The sequence below is a fragment of the Hoplias malabaricus genome, chromosome 11 (assembly GCF_029633855.1).
Source record: "Hoplias malabaricus isolate fHopMal1 chromosome 11, fHopMal1.hap1, whole genome shotgun sequence".
NCBI classification, from domain to species: Eukaryota; Metazoa; Chordata; class Actinopteri; order Characiformes; family Erythrinidae; genus Hoplias; species Hoplias malabaricus.
Window position 1 is genome coordinate 1,926,697 of NC_089810.1, and position 20,028 is coordinate 1,946,724.

The window sequence follows — 20,028 nt, forward strand, 5'->3', positions numbered from 1 at the left end:
CTAAAAATAAACAAGCTTGCGTCACCACTTGGATCGCTCCGGTTGCTACGAGAATTGAGAATAGTCTCGTGCAGCTTTTTGGAACCTTCAGCACATGCTAAAAATAAACAGCATGCTCACGTCATCATTTGGAACGCTCCGGTTTCTACAAGAATTAAGAACAGGTTTTGCAGCTTTTTGGAATCTTCAGGATGCGCTAAAAATAAACAGTAGGCTCACGCCACCCTTTTTAACGCTCCGGTTGCTACGAGAATTAAGAATTGGCTCTCGCAGCATTTTGGAATGTTACAGATGTGCTAAAAAAAAATAAAGATTAGGCTCACGCCTCTTTTGTAAATGCTCCATGTGCTGAGTGAAGTATAGAATAGGCTTGCACAGCTTTTTGGAACCTTCAGGATTCCAAGGATTATGGAATCAGATTTGTGCCAAATATGAAACGCTCCATGGCTTTAGTGTGTGAGTTCTGAGTTCTGCGTGTGCTCTCTGAGTTTTGTGCACAAGCAGCACGAGTTCTGTGCACGAGCTCTCTGAGTTTTGTACACTGGATCCTTGAGTTTTGCAAGCAGTTTTGGCAAAAAGCTCTCGTGTGGGCGGGTTTTCTCAGGGGTACCTTCCCATTGGCTAATGAGTTTTTGAGTGACAACTCAGTGCCCAAGGCATTTTGGACTACACATGCGTACACCTACTTGCAGCTCAGCAGCGGAGAGACAGGAAAGATTTTAACATTAAAGAGTGAACAACTTTACACACACAAATTCTCTTTGTACTTTACTGTTTTAAAACGATGAAATACCTGCAAACTTCGACAATCAATGCAGATATTGAGGTAATGTTCTGTCTAAAACAAAGCATTAAAGATTTTACTGTGAGTACAAACCTGTTTGTCCCTCATTACCAGATACTGATCTGAGGTAAATGCACACCGAGGTCTGTTTACTCAGGATGAACCAGAATAAATGAGCACTTATTTGTTTATTTGTAAATTATTATTCATGAGTGCTTGAGCCCCTGTTCAGAAACCTATTGTGTACTAACATAGTGGTTCTTCGCTTTTCCATAATCACTGTTAGATGGTTTAAATGCCCAAATTTTATTTTGAAGATCACAGTTTTGAACAAATGGCATATGTGCATTTTGTTACAGGAGGTCTCAGAGAAAAGAGAAACATCACAGACAAGAGTGTTCCTGCTCCTTTAATGAATACAAATTTGCTTAATATCTAGCTCACACATTACTTCCTGGAAAACACCAGATGTAAAGTTTGAACCACAATCTGATTGAATCTCACGAGGCAGCCCACACCGAGAAAAGAACTGAAACAAACACTCAATTATAGTTCTTGCCTTAATGTTTCTCGAGGGTACAGCCTCCGGAAATCTAGTACACACATCCAATATTGTGAACAGATACTTATAACCCTTTTTTGTCTTGTGCAAAGGTCCAACACAATCTATCGTCACTCGCAAAAATGGAGAGTACACAATGGTGCACAAGGCACTTTCTGATTTGGCTTACCGGCTAGCTGACAAGCATGACATGTCCGACAGTAGGAGATTACATCTCGATGCATCTTCGGCCAATAAAAATAACGCAAGACTCTCTCTTGGGCTTTACGAATACCCACATGCCCTGCCATGGGTGCTTCATGTGCCAAGCGCAACACTTTCAACCTAAAACTCTTCAGCAACACAATCTGCTCCACAACACTCCAATCTTCAACAGCAGGATGATAAGGAGGCCTCCACTTCCGCATAAGCACTCCCTGATGCATATAGAAGACCTCTGCCGACTCCTCTGTCTCCTCCCGTGTACCAGCCCCCTTACACAATGAGGCCAACTCAGGGTCCTCCTTGAGCTCCTTGATTAAGGTTTCCCTATTAAACTGAGCTGCATCTGATTAACCTAGTTTTCCAAAGAAGGTATCTCCAAGCTCAAATGCTGCCTCCTCCAGCCCTCTCTGTGGAACCACCCCCTTGGGGCGAGACTGGGCACGGGTAACGACACAGGTTGAAAACACCTCAGGATACTCCCTGGCCAAAGCCTCTGTTTCTGGTACCTCACATGGCATGTGACTAATTAAAGGGGTTACCGAAACTTGAACCCCAGCAAGATCATTCCCCAATAGCATAGAAACTCCAGGGACTGGTAATGATGGCACTACTGCTACATTAACATAGCCATTTACCAAGTTAGAGGTTAGGTACACTTTATGCAATGGCATGGCACCAAACAAACTTCCCACACCCTGAAGCAACACTGAAGAGTCATTGAAACTGGCTAATCACGAACCCCTTGTAACAACAAGGACTGAACTGCACCAGTGTCCCTGAAAATTTTAATTTTGGTTTCTGGCTCCCCAGAACCAATGGACACTGTACAGCAGGAGACAAACCCATCATACAGAGAGGGGGTTATTTCAGACTCAGGATCCACACAACTAATAGTCCTCTCTGAACCAACTACCAATGCCACAGATTTTGAAGAGTCAGTATAAGACCCACGTCTGCACTTCTGCAGAACTGGACAACCTGATTTTATATGGCCAGGTTTTCTACAATAATGGCAGATTATTTCTCCCGAGGGAGTAGAATTTACAGGTTTTTGAAGTTGACTATGAGGTTTAGAGCCAGATGGCCCTTCCCTATGACTTTTAGTCTCTGCTGATTTAACCTCTATATTAGCCTTTCTCCAACCACTGATCTCTCTTTCACTCTCGACTCCTTATGGGTAAATTCGTAAGTATCTGCCATCATAGCAGCCTTTTTAACTTCAGTCGCCCCATGCTCCTGAATGTACACTTCCTAAAGAACAGGTAGACTATTTTTAAACTGTTCCATAAGAACAAGCTGTTTTAAATCTGCAAAAGTATAAACTTCACATGCTTTCGTTCAAACACTGCCTCCTGCTGCCTAGCTACATCCAAATAGGTTTCCGCTAGCTTACGTCTAAGAGAACGGAATTTGTGCCTGTAAGTTTCTGGCACAACTTCATAGGCATTCTTCACTGCCGTTTTCACCGTGTCATACTCCATGGAGTGTGCAGAATTCAAAGCTGCATAAGCCTCCCGAGCTTTCCCCTACAGGACACTCTGAACCAAAACGGTCCAACAATTCTCCAGCCAAGCTAATTCCGTGGCTATATTCTCAAAGGCATCAAAAAACACATCTACCTCGTCTTCCTGAAATTTTGGCATTAGATGTAGACATTTGGATACATCAAACCGAGTCTCATGTCTGCGCTGTTGTTGACTCTCCATCTGCGAGAGTTTAACCTTCTCCAACTCAATCTTAGCTAACTCCAGCTCCCGCAAACTATCCTTCTCCTTCTCTCGCCTACCCTTCTCTGCTTGTTCCCTAGCCAATCTTGCCTCAATGATGGAGTCACTCAAACCTAGGGACTGAGCAAGGATCTACTATCTTAATTTTATTCAACTCTGAATCTACCTCAATCTCATAATATTCAGCAAGCTGGAGCAACTGAGGCTTCTTTAATTTTATCCAGTCCGTTGTCTGCAGATGGGCTTGGATAAAACTTTCCGGATCAAACTGAGACATTTTTGGGAAAAAATTAAAAAAATACCAAAAGCCCCCCAGCCGAAATGAGGACAGACCAGAGACCCCTAACTCTAAGGCTACTAAAATTCAAACACCAAGAGGTAACCTATATTCCCCTATTGGCCTAAAATCCCTAAGTACCACCAAAGTATGACTACAAAACTAAAAGTACTTGACAATTTTGGCCACCTTACCTCAAGTCCTCTCATAGGACTTCTGAAAGAACACATACAACTCAAGAAGCCCCAAGTAGGCCACAATTTCCAACAGGTATTTTTGAGTCAAATCAACACCACCAAATCAGATTTCCTGAGAACTCAACCAAACATACCCAATTACCAAAGGTCTAGACTGTATACAATCAAGCAACTCTGCAATCCAATACCCACCTTAGCAAACAGCTAACCTCAACAGAGCACAAAACTATCAAGTTACAATCACACAGCCAACAATTAGATCACGAAAATAAGGTGTTGAAATCTATTGTGATGAAATGAGAACTTGGGAGGGTTCACTCTTCTTACCTAAAGATCCTCGAAGAACCCAAGCGCTGACTCCATGGTCGACCAGCCCAAGCATGTAGAGATTATTCAAAAGGGTAGGTAGTAATCTGGAGGTGCAACAGTTTCCAGAGTGCTAGAGAAAAATCAGCGCCAAAACTTCCACCATCTTATATATATCCAAAACGACGCTCCGGTATCTGGCCTCCAAAACCAGAGGTCCTCCCCTTTAAAGGCTCCACTTCAAGATCTCAAGAAAAGTAAGACCCCCCCCCAGTGGCTGGAGTGTGTATTGTGGGAGTCAAGTGTCTATCCCAGTGCACCTAGTTTATAAGAATCTATATTCAACACCATTAACTCTATTGAGAGAAAATCCCAGTTACGAAAATAATCACACCCCTATGTAAGTCAAGGCCTCCTTAATCAACAACATTTTTATTTTGTCAATAAGGTCCATACCACACTTCTGACATATTTCATAAAATATCACCATTTAATATTCTAAACATGTACATAAACAAATGCATACATTTTCAAATGACCTTGCCTTTTCCCCACAGATATCAAATAGAAATCAGAAGAATATCTATTAAACATACCTGAAAACCTGATTTTGGTGGCCTTAAAAGTACACTTACCCTATAATATAGCGTGATTCATATATCAAAGTATATGATCACATTCTAAAGTTGTCATATTGAGAAACAATGATAGAAACATTTTACTTCTCAACCTCAAGTAGACTGTAAGTAATTATTCAAATTTCAAAATTTAACAACCTGGCTATTAGCTCAGACATTACATAATGTGGGTTAAAAGCTAAGTAGAACACTTGCTATTCATCATAATGACACGTTGGCTAGCTGCAGCAAACATTAGAAAAGTAAGCCTAATGCAATAAAAAGTTTTGATGACTTTGTTCACTTGAGATGGCTAAAGAAAAAAACACAAACTTCAAACAAAATGACTGTTACCAACCTGACATGGCGCGCGCTCCTCTGCTCTTTGGGGCTTGAAAACTCAAGAATCCGATAGCTGCTAATCACAACGTATTAGTTGACTGCACAAACTTCTTGTCACACAGCCCACAACACCAACTCACGTTTTTCAGAACAAATTCAAAAAAGCCACACCGAATTTCAGCTGTCTAAAATGCTTCATGAAGGCTGTGGTAAATTCAAAGACTGCCCATTACCACTGCTGCAATGCCCATTATCACAAGTGTCTGTGGTGCTGCATCAGCATTCATCTTCCATCAGTTCAACAATTTTTTTCCCCTCGTGTAAGACACCTCTGTGTTGATATCTTATGTGGAAAAAAAATAAATAAATACACACACACACACATTATATTAATTAATTATATTCTTATTGAAAGATGATACAGTAAACATATTAAAAATATTTCAGTGCAAATTTTCTGGTTCAACTTACAATGAACACTAATTATACAACTTTGCTATAAAAACTTTATCATGGAGGTAGTTTAGACCAGTTCTAAAAAAAATATCACTCAACACTAAACACACCCTTGTATTTACAGAAACTTTGAAAAAGCTAAACTTTTTAAGAAATATAATTCTGTTTAAAAATTTCTACAAAAAACAATAAACAAATTTCTTAAAATTGTGTTATTTGTGTTTGGTAGATTATTTCCTGGTTGTAACAATGCTTCTGGGCAATAAATCTTATACAGTTGGAAAGCCTGTTAAATGATGCCACATTTACCTTTTAAAGAGGCGCAACCCACATTCTCAGCTCTACTGCTCATCCCACAAATGCATGTTCCTTACAAATGTGGCACCGTTTAAAGGGGAAATTAACAGGCTTTCCAACGGTATGAGATAAACTGCCAAGAAGCATTGTTACAACAAAAAAAAATAATCTACCAAACACAAATTTCCTTACTTTTTGTGCTAAGTTTATTTTTATAAGATACTCTTTGCAGTTATTTGACATTATTTCATTTGAATTTTGCCAGTCTTTGCTTTCATTATTGTTTTTTGGATTTTGCTGATAAGGTCTTTTGCTTCTGGAATCTCTCCAGAGTCTGCTTCGTGGTTTGCTTGAGTTTTGACAGAAGTTTCAAGGGTGGGTGGGTCTTAGAAGACTACGTTCACCGTGAATCTCCTTTCGTCATCGATTTTGGACTTACAGGTGCTCTGAAACCTCCTCTGGGACCTAGCCACGCCCACCCCACCCCTAAATGGAACAAGCTTTTTTCCCCATACACAGCATCAGGTTAATTATCACTGTTCTGTATTAACCCTGTCATACTACCATAGCTACAGCTTTTTTAGTTAGCTTTCTAGTAACCGCCAACACGCTGTCTGTCACTGGGTTCTCTTGCCTGACCCGTGGAAGCTTTTTTCGCAGGACAAATTTGCCTGTTCTTTACCATGACCCTACTAATCTCTGTATTTTTTTGTTCCCTTTGTCTGGTTTTCTTTCTCCTGTCTCTCTCTCATGCTTTGAGATGTCCTGCTGCTCTCCAGGTGTTGCCCTGATCCAGCCCCTGTGTATCCTGTACAAGATCCTGGCCTTGTCTCATCTACACTATCATGCTTGGCCATGCTGTTTTACCTCAGATTAACTCTGCACCTACTTTTAATTCACACAGAATCCCTGATCACCTTCTCCTTCCTCAGACTCATACATCACTAATATACTACATTTACATTACTATAACCCCTTCATCTGTCATCATTTCACTTTTACTTCTGTTCTGTTCTCTGTTGTGTCTCCGGTGTGGACCCGAGGAGGATGGGTTCCCCGTATGAGTCTTGGTTCTTTCCAAGGTTTCTTCCTCATGTGCTGAGGGAGTTTTCCCTTGCCACTGTTGCCCCTGGCTTGCTCATAGGAGGCTTGGACCCGGATCTCTGTAAAGCTGCTTTGTGACGACTTTTTGTTGTGAAAAGCGCTATATAAATACAATTTGATTTGATTTGAATTAAATTTTAGTATTAAATAGCTGTTACAAACATTATAATAAATAGCTGAATGGTCTGAAGATATTGCAGATGCTCATATTTCTTCCCTATGTGTTTTTTCTCCATTCAGTTGACTAGAATTTTAAAAGGCTTATATTAGTGATTTGTGCAAAAATATGTATGGTCTTGCTTAATGTAATTATTATACTGTCTAGATAAAGTTTTATACAATTTCTTGTATTGTCAAATACGCTTTTTTTTCAACACAATATATATAGCAGGAAGTTTAAAAAAAAAACAGAAGTCTAAAAAAGTGCAGGAACATATGTTTGCAATCTGGAATAAAGAATACAAAACATAAATTAATTGTTATACTGACACAATTCCCAAAGTTAAAAGTCTGCATATTAAATACCAAACACAATGTTATTTTCAAAACACACACAGCATAGCAAAACTAGCACTAAATGTTAATCCCTATTTACAAGCACAATACTGGAGTTTTCTGTTCTTTTTTAAATGCTGAAGCAGTTACTTTTTGTTCTTGTTTCATCAGAAAATAACTGTCACTCTGTTTAAGGTGGAACAGGAGAACTTTTAACTGGATGCTAGCTAACATTAGCAGATGCTAACATACAAATATTCTGTAAAAAAAAATAAAAAAAATAAAATAACAATTAAAATTTAAGCAGTACATTTATTCGTAGATGTCTTTCAGTAACTGTAAAACATTTATTTAAATTATTTGCAATTTGCTAAGACACATGGAAGACCTTTACATCCTGAGGTAGTGATAGCTTACAACCCGGTCTCACACCTACTCGTGGTATAGTCACATATATAGGAGACTGCAATTCATGCTGAAAATATGCGATATGTCACGAATTGCAGACTACTATATCACGAGTAGGTGTGAGACCGGGTTGTAGCTTAACATTACTGGCTGATGTAACTTTGGTAACTGACAAAGCGACACATTTATGTTATGATTAAAACCAATATTTAACAAAAAATATATTCATTAAGCACATGTAAAATGTTGTATTCTAATCAAATGATATTTAAAAGAGACCGTAGCAAACTGGCTTCAATGGGAAAGCTCCATGGCTGGCGTTGCCAGCTCCCGCACGAGTTATGCACAGGGGCCATGTCTTCATTAATTCAGACTTATTATCCTGGATTTAAGTCCTTTATAGAGTATTTAGTTATTTTTTTATAACGTCTCTTCCTTACACATGTAAACAATCGTACACACACAAAAATGCGTGTATTTGTATAACTAAAAATGTGAGTCTGTAAACAAGTTTTAGTCCCCACACCGAGATTATATCCATCCACACACAGACAAAGAGAGAGTCCACCAGTTTCGCTACACTACACTTTGTTTGGGTTTTTATGTACTGTTTCTAATTCTATATTTTTGTTGTGATATCAGTTATAATTGAATATGTATTTTGTCTTGTTCACCAGTGATATTTTTCAGTTACTGTAGTTAAAACAGCATTTAACTAATCCTTACATATTCATGATAGGATTTACATCACACACTGTAGCTGACACGAAACATAAATCCTTTGTGAACATAGTCCCTACGTTTCATCTGAATTATTCATAACATAGTGAGCGAAGCACTGACCTATGGCTACGTTGAGCCCTACGTGAGCAGTGTGAAGACAGCAATATTAGTAAGCTGATCCCCATAGCAACTGGAAGTTAATTTTTCACAATAAAAAACCTCTGGTGTTTAGTACCTTAAAATTTGTAAACATGCATATTATTATATAACTTCATTCATAACATGCTCTAAAGCTTTTCATAATTTTATATCAAACAAACATCACTATTCTCTCACACTGTGTGTGACACATACTGAGATTTGACATTGATAAATTATGTGCATTCTTTTAATAGCATACTGCTAAACAATACAGTGTCAATACAAACCCATGGTGAAATTAACTTTCCAGATCCTCCTCTTTCTGTAAACATGTATATGTTAAAAGATACATTAAATTACTTATGTTTTATTTAATTATGTGTATCTACTTCTATATATACATTAAGAGAGGATAAATCTCCTTCAAAATGAAATTGAACAAAAAATTCTAAATTAAAAAAGGGTTTTTTCAGCAGTTCAGTGGTGGTTGAAGTGAGGGGTTTATATATATATATATATATATATATATATATATATATATGTGTGTGTGTGCGTGTGTGTGTGTGTGTGTGCGTGCTTTAAAACGTATTTATATATGCATAATGTTTATACAAAATCTCATAAAAAAAAAAACATGGTCAAATCCAACACGTTTAGAGACCAACGACATTCCATACACCTGGACCCCCATGACTACTGACGAAGAACACTCAGAAAAGTGACACTGAGCCTGCTGTGGGCCAACGCTGTTTTCTGACTGTGACTCTGAGCCGAGTGTAGTCAATTCACAAAAAACATTATAAGAACGCAGTACCAAAGCATGGCTCAATGTTGCATGTAGGTATTTGAGTATACACTAAGTAGGCTACGAGCTTATTGTTTTTAGTCCAATACATTTTATAAACTTGAATTCCTGTTTTTTTTTCTTTCATCTGTTTTAAATTATGCTCTAAACGTGTTGGATTCTCCGTGTTAACACGCAGCGTATAATTTCGTGTTAACACGTTAAGTTTGTGTATTTCGTGAATCATGATGCTTTACTGCCACCTACTGGTGTATGGCGTTATTGCTGAAACAACATAAAGCCTTAACTTACCAAATAACGGAAACAATTCCAGTGTTTAATGTTCTGAACAATGTTTATGAGATTTTGTATAAACATTATACAAACATAATATTTATATAAACATAAATACGTTTAAAAGCGCACACACACATATATATATATATACCCCTCACTTCAACCACCACTGAATTTACTGCTGAAAAAAGCCCTTTTTTAATTCAGATTTTTTTGTTCAATTTAATTTTGAAGGAGATTTATCCTCTCTTAACATATATAAGTACATACACATAATTAAATAACACATGAGTAAATTAATGTATCTTTACACATAGTATACATGTTTACAGAAAGAGGAGGATCTGGAAAGTTAATTTCACTATGGGTTTGTATTGACACTGTATTGTTTAGCAGTATGCTATTAAAAGAATGCACATAATTTATCAAAGTGAATGAATTACGCCTCAGTATGTGTCACACACAGTGTGAGTGAATAGTGATGTTTGTTTCTTATAAAATTATGAAAAGCTTTAGAGCATGTTATGAATGAAGTTATATAATAATATGCATGTTTACAAATTTTAAGGTACTAAACAACAGTTTTTTTTTATTGTGAAACATAAACAGCTTACTAGTATTGCTGTCTTCACACTGCTCATGTAGGGCTCAACGTAGCCACAGGTCAGTGCTTAGCTCACTATGTTATGAATAATTCAGATGAAACGTAGGGACTACGTTCACAAAGGATTTATGTTTCGTGTCAGCTACAGGGTGTGATGTAAATCCTATCATGAATATGTAAGTACGCCCGGATTTGAGGCCTCCCATTGGCGAAAACCTTAAGAAGCGTGTAAACGTGTCAATTTTGGTCACGTTATCACGACAAAATTTTACGTGTCAACACGCAAATTTTTAATAACGTGTTAACGAGCATGTGTTCACACGTTTAGAGCCCAACGCTGTTCTATAAGAGACCAACGCCATTCCATACACCTGGACCCCCATGACTGCTGACGAAGTGACACTGAGCATTACATTATCACTCACACTATACAGTGTAAAAAGAAAATTGCTTCAATTGGTAACAAGTAATTCAATTAAGTTTTTTCAATTTATTTTTTTAAGGTTAAACTTAAACAATTAAGTTGGATAAACTTAATTGAATTACTTGTTACCAATTGAAGCAATTCAATTAAGTTGGATCAACTGTTTTCTTTTTACAGTGTACTTAAAATACAGCTTACATTTAAATAATTTTAAAAGTGTTTTTTAGCATGTTATTTTAGTTTTGCAAATAGGAGTCAAATACCTTTACGCTACTCAGAAATTCAACTTGGTTAAAATAATAAATCTACATTGCACAAATGGAATATTTTAAAATTTTATTGTGAAAACCTCACAAACTTAGTTTTTCACAAAAACTTGTGCATTAAACATACTACAGATGCATCCCATCTCCTCCAAAGGCTGCCCTTCTACTCCTGTACAGTTTAAGGAGTTTTGGCACATGTGTCCAGTGCATCATGAAACTGACTCTTCAGGTTGATGGCAGTTATTCTACGAAACTCACTGCATATCTAGAGAGAGAGAGGAGTAAACAATAGAGAATACAGATTATCAGTCATTACGTACAGAGCCTGAACATTTCTAGACAAACACTGATTCAGTTGATAACAGTTATGCAGGGATCCAGACAAAAACCATCCCGTCATCCCAAGGCCAAAAAAATAGCCCACAGGAAAATTGCTCTTTTGGGACGCTTTCGTGACAAATGTTGTGCGCGATAAAACTTGTTGCCTTTAAATAACATTACTGTGGTTGGACAATGCTGTACGCTTCTTGGTTAATAAGTAAATAACTAAAAAAATAAGTAAATAATCCAAACAGCTGATGACTTCGCATTATAACAGTTTTGGAACTGTTCTGGGGAAAAAAAGTTAAGTATCATTTTAGACAAGTAAACTAGATTGGTTCACACTAGGTTTTGCAGTGTGAAACAATCCTACAAAAACTATAAAAAGAAAAATATGCTGAAATGGGCCAGAGTCACAAGTACAGCAAACAAACACTACTCACCTGACTCTCCAAGAACAGTGCTGGCCATCATTCTCGAACCAGACCAACCAGAGGTTCCTGCTCAACAAGCTCCTTCCACCGTAAAGAAAATGTTTGGACCCTTTTTATCTATCTCAGCCCTCATTGCCTTTCTCTCTTCTTCCAAGGAATCCTCACTCAGCCCTGCAGGGCTATATCGCAAACATCTTTATAATCACAAAGATCACATTTGAAGGTAGAACTTTGGTGACATGTAGATAATTTACTGTGACATTTTGAAAAACGACATATCAAGGAACACACACAATTGGAGTGAAAACAGGGCCAGCGTGTACCATGAAATCCATGGCGTACTCTGTGGTGCTTCAACCCAACGTCTGTGTCTTGGCTTGTGAAAGAGCAGATTTTGCACTTCATCTAATGTATCCCTTTTTTCCTTGAAAATGAAAACAATATTAGTGTTAGTATTGTCATTGTACACAATTATAGTTTGTAAATGCAATTACAGAACCACAAACTCTATGTAACGTTATTTAATGTTTTTGTAATTTATTTACCAAACACACACACATATATTACATTTAGCTAAATGTTTTGAGAAACAGACGATGTTAGGTATAGTGCTAGTGCTGTTAGACACCTACGAACTTCTCAAAAGCAAAACAAAAAACAAATAGTAGGTCTGATTCAGACAATACGGATATTTTTGTATCTTTGACGGCTTAATCTTGTAATAACACCCTGCTGCTTTCATATAAATGATATCAGACTAAAGGAGCGTTGTTGTAGTCAGCATCCTGAATTTTCCGTTCTACCTTAAACAGCTCAACAAACACCGAGGAGGCTCAATATAGCGTTACCTATTCCGGTATTTAAGGTGGAATGGAAAAAAGCCAGCCAACAAGATACATAACATTTTCAAAATAGAACATAAAGAAAGCGCTCAGGCTTGTTACAGCCTGCTTGAGTCTGTTACGTTGGGCATTTGATTAAATGAAACAAACGGCTCATATTCAAACTTTCCATGGCTCAGTCGAGTTGGCAAAGTTAGCTAATATAACAATGCCACGGCAATTTCCCTCACATATTCACGGCTTTAAGATAGTGTTAAAACTAGAAACGTAACTTTAAAATGCTTTGTGAACTATCACTAGTTATTTACCTCAATCTTGAATTTCTCCAAACTTCGAGCCACAACAAAGAGGAATCAACCGTCCTTCGCGCGTATTCCCGAACCTCCCACTGAGCATGCGCATGACTAGAACAGAGCATGCGCAGGTTTATCTTAATCAGCAACTTTTCCAAACAAATCTTCTCAACACATTTTTTATGTTGTGCCTACAGGTTGATCAGAACAATACATTTCGTGTTAGATGAACTATCACACAATTGAGTTCTATTCCCAACTCACTATTTCAATGTATAATCAACTAAATTTGAAGTTAGATTTTTTACAGTGCAGTCTGTTTTTTTTTTTAAGGTTTATTAAATGTTTGGTTATGGTGGGTAGCATACTTACTGTTTTATCCGAGTCACGTCGACCGTCGATGTTCGGAAGAAAAAGCGGGGCGCACCTGTTGTCGGTACCAGAGATCTGCCTCGCGCAAAGCTTACGTAATGACGTCAGACGTAAAGCTGCTTTAAACTTAATTGTTTCACGTAGTCTCAAAGTAAAAAGTTATTTTGAGATAAAATGTGTGACTTTTAAGTTAATTGAACTCATGAAAGTAAGTTGTAGGAACTAAGGCAAAAGAATTAATTGAGGTTAATGTAAATAAGTCTATAATAGGAACTACTGCCCAAATACACTTTTTAGAGTGTACAAATGAGTATGTGCAAGTGTGTAAAGCTCTGATATTTAAGTACCCTTTTCTGAAGGAAAATGAGGGGAATGGATGTGTGAGTTAATTCTAATAGTGAAAATTACTTTATTGTTGTTTTTATACTTGTTCTTGTATAATACAATTTGGAAACAGGTTATTTTCATTTTAAATGGCTTGGCCTGCTCTAAGTGTGTAGAATTACATGAGGTTTTGTAGTTACGGCTGGTAAAATGTAACGCGGATAAGCCCGTTGCAGTGGGCAGACAAGGTGCACTATATTCTGAAGCAACTTTGCGGTTGTATTTTTGGTTGTACACAAGGGACCAAAACTTGCTATATGTTGCTGAACAGCTTTTGATTTGCTCTACAACATTTCTTGTCGACTTTTCTTAGTAAGATAGGGATATCCAAACTCAGATATTTCTGTAATGGTAATTTTTATATGTCTCTGTTGAAAGAACTTGTCTGCTTGTTTGTCAGTATATTCATTTCTAATCGTCAACAGAGCTCAAAAACTAAGTGTATGTCAGGTCAGCTCGAGGTCAATGCTTTATTAGAACAAACCACATCTTGTATATCAAACTGAGATGTCTCTAAGGAAACTAAGCTTGCAGAAACATCGAGTGATTATCTTATGGTTATGACGTATAAACTACCTATATAAATATCTCTGTGAAAACATCTCCTTAGTCCACATTCACATAGTACTCTCTGCTATTGTATGTTGACCACCTTAAGGTTAAATAAACTACTTTCTGATTCCAAATGCTCTGTTAGATTTCAATTCTTAATACTTGTCCTTATTTTCTCCATCACAATTTCAAAAATACATATCAAATTCAAATGTGTACACAGTGCACATTTTAAAAAGCTTGTGACAATGATACATGTGTACGTTGAACGTTTTCAAACCCATGCCTTCTTTTTTGTACAAGACTCTGTGTATAATCAGTAATGTTGGAATTGAAATGTCCAAAATTGGAATAATCTGAAATATGTAACATGGAAAAGGTTAAGTACTAGCTGCCTGAGTACCATTTTCAAATGACCAATCATATGTTGCATTAACTTAATAAAAAATAAATAAAAACTACACTGACATACTACCATCTGGCCACAAATGGGAGTATGTGTCCACAATTCCATTTAGACCTAACAGGTGGTGGTGGGGTCTTAGGTCCGAAAGGCCATTTAGTCGAGAAAATAGCAGTTGCTTACCTCTTCGTAGTACCACACCATCCCAATCCACATATATGATACGCCGCTTGGTGGACCTTATCGGCCTAGCGCGCGGCGCACCCTAGACGATTTTTTTTGCAGAGCCCGGGGTCGGGTCCTGGGCACACGTGGTGGGAGCTAAAAATCCTCAAAGTTTGGGCCTTTTACCCGCAATTCTGCATCAATCCACCAGGTGGCTCCCGGAACGTCTCGATTCCAATATATTCCATTACATTCCATTACAGGCAAATATATTGGGATTGGGATGGCGTATATATTTATCATTCGTTGAAGTGTTTTGTAATGTTTTTAATACTTTTAACATGCCCAACATCCATAGACATTAACATTTTAAAGTGTTGGCTACTTTGATAAGGCAACACAAACGTCCTTTCACAAAGTTTCCAACTATCTTTGATATATTTATAATGCCAGTAAACCGACAAACACGTAACCACAGTGAGCCAGCCTGCCCTTCTGAAACTCTTGTCCGAACGCCTTACTTTCAAATTTTCAAGTTACCTAACGTTACTGCTGCATTACTTAAGGTGGAAGCGAAAAATGTAAAAGCTTCTGAGCGAACACCAGTCAGAATCCGAATGTTAAACAATACACCTGCATATAGTCAGCACAAAAAGATTGCTCACACATTAAAATCATGCCCAAGATAATGGAACGATGACGTTCAGAAGTAAGTTATAATCCAGCGTCAGGTAATTTAATGTGGAAGCGAAGAGTTGCAATAGAGCTTCTGGGCAACTTCAATGTTAAGAATCAGTAGTTTAAAATTATACAAGCACATACAGGTGCTGGTCATAAAATTTGAATGTATGCAAGACATGGGTTTCAGCTGTCATGTTCCTTATGCCAAGCCACTCTTGAACAAGAGACAGCGTCAGGAAAAAGGACTGGACTGCTCCTGAGTGGTCCAAAGTTATGTTCCCTGATTAAAGTAAATTAGATTAGATTAGATTCGACTTTATTGTCATTGTGCAGAGTACAAGTACAGGGCCAATGAAATGTAGTTAGCATCTAACCAGAAGTGCAATATATTACATTATTTACATAAAGTGCAGTAGTGATATTATAGTGATTTTCGTGCCCTGCCCAGGCAGCGTTTATGGTAGATGTCCTCGAAGGAACTTGAAACTGGACACCTGATCCACTGCAGTTCCGTTGATGTAAATGGGGGCGTGAGCTTGATTCCTAGTCCGTCTGAAGTCCATGATGATCGCCTTTGTTTTGAGCATGTTTAGTACTAGGTTATTGTTTTGGCACCACAAGGACAGATGCTGTACTTCATCCCGGTAGGGCGTTTCATTATTGTCTGTAATCAAGCCTATCACCATGGTGTCATCTGCGAATTTGACTATGGTGTTTGAACCATAGGCAGGTACACAGTCATGGGTGAAGAGAGAGTACAGAATCGGGCTAAGAACACAACCTTGTGGAACGCCAGTGTTCAAGGTGATGGTTGATGAATGAAGGTTGCCTAATCTAACAGATTGGGGTCTGTTAGACAGGAAGTCTAAAATCCAGTGGCAGAGTGATGTGCTGATACCCAGATGGTTGAGTTTGGATATCAGCATAGACGGAATCACTGTGTTGAATGCAGAACTAAAATCGATGAACAGCATACTCACCTATGAGTTTTGACAGTCCAGTTGGGTTAGTGCCGTGTGTAGTGCTGTTGAGATATCGTCCTCGGTGGATCTGTTGCTACGATAAGCAAACTGGTGTGGGTCCAGCGTAGCAGGCAGGCAGGATTTCAAGTGAGAAAGAACTAGTCTTTTAAAGCACTTGGAAATTATTGGGGTGAGTGCTACAGGTCGAAAGTCATTAAAGTCTGAAGCAGTAGAATGCCTAGGCACAGGCACAATGATGGCTGACTTAAAGATAGATGGTACAGCTGCCTGGGCAAGCGAAACATTAAAGATGTGAGCGAAGACACCCGCAAGTTCCACAGCACAAGCTCTTAGCACACGGCCAGGTACACCATCAGGGCCAGCTGCCTTCCGTGCATTCACTCTGCTCAGCATGCGACTGACATCCGAAGTGGAAAGTACAAGTGGGTTGTCGTCGGTGGAAGATTTATTGAAGATATCAATATCATCTGGTCGAAACGAGCGTAGAAGTTGTTCAGCTCATCAGGGACTGAAGCACTGTTGGTAGATGGAACAAAGCTAGTTGGTTTATAGTCAGTCAGGGCGTGTATTCCCTGCCACATACGCCGAGGGTCAGAGGAGGTAAAGTGCTCCTCAATCCGGCGTTTGTAGCAGTGCTTGGCTATAGCTATTAGTCTCTTCATATTGCCAGCAACCCCAGTGGGCGGTACAGAGGACTCTTGTACCCTGAGCGCTTGTTGATTTGTTTCAGGACAGAGTTAGTGTAGGTGTCCAAGTGGATGTGTGAGACTGTGGTGGCTCGGGCAGCATACTCACTCCAGTCGGTGTGCTGGAACTGTTGCTGAAGGAAGGAGTCAGCCCCATCCATCCAGATCTTTACAGTTCTGGTTGAAGGCTTAATCCTATGCATGACTGCAGTGTATTTGGGAAGCAGGAACAAAGAAAGATAATCGGACAGTCCAAGATGGGGGAGGGGTGTTGTTTTGAAGCTGGTTAAAGTCAAACCGATGCTGAATCCGGTGTTTGTGCGGTGAATGTTAATTTCCAAAAGTGTCTGTCTGTCGTAACTGTAGTTCGCAAGAGTTATTTGCGCAAGAAAACTGGAGATAGCTAAGTACAGAAGTATAACATCACTAAAACCGGTAAGACGCTGAGCCTCGCAGTGTGATCGCGATGCCATCTTGGTCCTGGGAGACCAAGGACCATTTCCTATGGAAATCAAGGTCCCAGAATCTGGAGGAAGAGAGGAGAGGCACAGAATCCACGTTGCTCGAGGTACCCTGCAAAGTTTCCACAGTCAGTGGAGTTTGGGGTCCCATGTCATCTGATGGTGTGGGTCCACTGTATTTTCTGAGGTCCAAGGTCAACGCAGCCGCCTACCAGGGAGATTTAGATTACTTTATGCTTCCTTATGCCTCCAAGCGAGGTGGGTTAGTGCAGTGTGTAGTGCTGTTGAGATAGCGTCCTCGGTGGATCTGTTGCTACGATAAGCAAACTGGTGTGGGTCCAGCGTAGCAGGCAGGCAGGATTTCAAGTGAGAAAGAACTAGTCTTTTAAAGCACTTGGAAATTATTGGGGTGAGTGAGGCACAAGCACAACGATGGCTGACTTAAAGATAGATGGTACAGCTACCTGGGCAAGCGAAACATTAAAGATGTGAGTGAAGACACCCGCAAGTTCCACATCACAAGCTCTTAGCACCCGGCCAGGTACACCATCAGGGCCAGCTACCTTCCATGCATTCACTCTGCTCAGCATGCGACTGACGTCCGAAGTGGAAAGTACAAGCTCGCACAAATCACTCAGAGAGAGCGGGCAGCATGCACAAAACACTCAGAGAGAGCGCGCAGTTTGCACAAAACACTCAGAGAGCGCGCAGATTGCACAAAACACTCAGCGAAAGCGCGCAGCACGCACAAAACCCTCAGCGAGAGCGCGCAGTTTGCACAAAACACACAGAGAGAGCGCAAAGCTCGCAAAAAAAAACTCAGAGAGAGCGCGCAGTTCGCACAAAACACTCATAGAGAGCGCGCAGTTTGCACAAAACACTCAGAGAGAGCGCGCAGCACTCACAAAATTTCTGTTGAAGCCATAGCATAACTCAATGGTGAGTCAAAAGCGGCAGAGGTTACTTTTTTTTAAAAAAACCGTGACCCAGGCAAAGCTCCATATTTGTAACAGCAAATGCAAAGCTGGTTAAGGCATAACTTTGTTGGGGTTAACCTTTTGTCTGAAGTGTCTTACATAACTTCAAGTCTTGTGTGAATGTGTTCACCGGAAAAATACTCCAACAGCGCTCCGTATAACATGGATAAAACAATTATTTACAACACATACCAAGTCGACGTTAACAGAGCACGTTTTATAAATAATATAGAAGACACGGGTTAGCCTTTTTTTTGTAAGCACAGGGCTGACATTTTATGAAACACACTTTACCTTGTGTGAGCACTATATCTACAATGTTTGAATCCATTTTTAAAAAAGGTTCTTCTTTTTTGCAGCTTGAACACAACTAAATCAGATGCAGTGGGCATGTAAATTTTGCAAATTTGTGTATGAAAGAAAGGGCAACTGCTTAGACATTACAGATACAGAAACATGGTGGTTACAGCCACCAGTGAAACGCATGTTGGAGCGCTGGCCAGCCCTTTTCAGAAAGCAGCAGGTATGGTAACAAATATGTAATTTATGTAAAATAAAACATACAATCATATTAACATGAACATATTACTTCTACAAGAGTAAATGTATTTTAATTTGTGTAATCTGTTAATGTGGTACAAATCGAATTATGGCTCTATGTGTGCTGTGTTTTTCCTAAAGGTTTTTGCTGAGTTCACAAGGGTGGCAAGTAAAGATCTTGAACAAGACTTTTTTGAGGCCTTGGACAGTCACACCCCACGATTCCTTGAGATCTTTAAATCCAGGAAAGGAATTATTGGCAGTACACTTGCAGACATTGTTGCCCAAGTTGAAATTAAGGTAAGGAATCTTTTTATTACAATTTGGAATGTTACTTTTATAAGAGTGATCCAGTCACCTCCTTAATGGAACACTAGATAATATTTTTTACCTTAATTTTTTAGCTTAATTACAGCTTAAAAATCATTGTGATGCTCCACTGATCTTAGCTAGTGTTCCTTTAAGGTTGGTTAGTTTTCCTGTAGACTTGTCATCATCAACTAATTCCAAACATGAGAACCAACATTTATTTGCCATGGAGCTGCACTATTTCCCGAAAACTATTAAAGACAAATCAGTTATTTTTGTGCTGTGTAATGTTTCTTTCATTTTTAATGGTTCTTTCTAAAACCATGGAGCCCAAAGACAGACAAGTTAAACAAAACAGCACAAACACCCAATAATATTTTTTTTAGCAGATGAATCCTGTTTTAATGGGATGGTAACATATATTATAGAACACAGACACCTATGTGTTTTAACTTATAATTTATCACACATTTGTCTCATGTTTATTTTTAGATATTTTGGTTTGTTTTTTCTTAACTTGTAGATCCAGGATATTACAGCAATGTGGACTGCTGTCCTTCGTTGTCTTCCAGGTTTATCTTGGAGATTAGGCAGTGAGTACTTCAAGGTC